Here is a 1,730-nt window from a genome sequence, read left to right as displayed (position 1 = left end):
TTGTATGCATACACTACCTTATAGAAAGAATCCGTTCTGGAGCGTAAAGCTTGGAGACCTTTATAGGATATTGTCTATTTATATATCAAACAGAGGTGATTCTCGTAAGTACAGTTTGATTACTCACTATATTCAGTATATAGCCAATCAAAAAATAGAAGTTTCTATATTGATTCAAAACAGATTTCTTTTTTGTTTTATTTGACTACATGAAAAGTGTATCAGTATATGGTGGGTTTTTTTAAACATATCAAAGGAGTATTTAGAAGAAAAAATCCGAAGTTCAATACCTTCCATTAGTATGAGCATCTTTGATGCTAGTTAAAAGCATCAGGTAACGCTAATGGTACAATGTACGTTGAATTTGGGGATATATTCACTGGTACCTGCAATATTCGACATGTGACTAACTTTACAGAAATATATGATATTTTTTACAATAATAATTATGTAGCTGATAATTAACGATGGGTAATTATATAAAAGATCATCGTATCGTGTTTTAAAGCAATCCAACACATATAGCAACATTAACAAGAGTAGACAAGAAGTCAAAAGAGACATGATATTTCTTTAAAAAATTATATACATAATTATTTAAAGGAATCAGCAATAAGTAATTGTTGACACCTTACATTAAAATTATATCAAAATACTTTGTGATTCAAATTCATATAATCTTTTCAATCGTTTCGTTTACTTAGCATATGTAAAGGCGCGAATAAACGGATTTACTCTGCATATGAATCTTGCCTCTGGAGAAGAACGTTTGATTTACACTGACAAGCAACAAAACAGTGGAAATGATATCTGGATCGACTCTTCCTACATGCCGAGTGAATTGGTGAAAGAGGTTATTATAAGGGGTGATAATATCAGTCATGAAAGGATAATCAACCTTTGTGAAGTATACGTTTTAGGTATCTACAATTAATGTTATGTTTTAGTTTGCTTTATTTAAAAATATATGCACATCGTTTTTCGACATTGATTTCGTTACTTTTTGTGTTATTTGACTATATATAGATAAGATCATGAGGTATTTAAAAAGCATTGACTTTTTCTAATTTAGTTATTGTAAACTTTGAGTACATTTTTTTAAAAATATTTCTTACTGACACAATAAACCTAAAGAAATCTATGTTTATAATGAAAATAGGTTGCAATCCCATTAATCAACAAATTAACATATTGATATCTACAATAATTGTCAGTTTAAAACTGTCATTTTTTTTAGATGAAAAGTAATAATTTCTATTTAGTCACTACCTCTGTTGAAAGAGAACAAATATAAAGACTTCTAAAAATGCAATACAAACTTACCTTCTTTTATTTAGCATGTATTCCCTCAAAGAATGGTGAGGCAGATTGTAATCATTTGTTTCCCAAGAATTGCCATCCGTCATTTGACAGAGCAAATGACAACCTTAGCTGTCCAATTTGTCTCTCAGGTTGGACTGGCAATTATTGTGATATAGGTAATACTGATGAAATATTATTTTTGAATTATCCCATTTCATGAAAGGTATAATGCAGGAGCATTTTTCTTTTAACTTTCCAAATTAATGTATATTGTGCTTCAGACAAAAGTTGTTCTTAGGTAGCATGTTTGTGCCTTAAGTAAATGTCGTATCTAAATGTCAAGGTCATAGTAACAACTGGTTCATGACATCTCAAAAAAGCTTCTTGGTGCGTGGTTATAATACCTTGGCCCAAAGTCTTAAAAATCA

The 1,730-nt window shown here is 29.9% G+C and overlaps 1 long non-coding RNA gene across 1 annotated transcript; it reads left to right on the top strand.

The window, feature by feature from the left end:
* Window positions 1–724: 724 nt before the first annotated feature.
* LOC133190226 (uncharacterized) lies at window positions 725–1,477 on the top strand. The gene is made up of 2 exons (XR_009721580.1): window positions 725–920; window positions 1,338–1,477. It is a non-coding gene; the product is annotated as an uncharacterized LOC133190226 (long non-coding RNA).
* Window positions 1,478–1,730: the final 253 nt, after the last annotated feature.

The sequence above is a fragment of the Saccostrea echinata genome, unplaced genomic scaffold, assembly GCF_033153115.1.
Source record: "Saccostrea echinata isolate AGI-Se365-2 ecotype Australia unplaced genomic scaffold, CSIRO_AGI_Sech_v1 ptg000022l, whole genome shotgun sequence".
In the NCBI taxonomy this organism is placed as follows: Eukaryota; Metazoa; Mollusca; class Bivalvia; order Ostreida; family Ostreidae; genus Saccostrea; species Saccostrea echinata.
The sequence above is the reverse complement of the archived record's forward strand: the minus strand, read 5'-3'. Positions and strand labels throughout refer to the sequence as shown.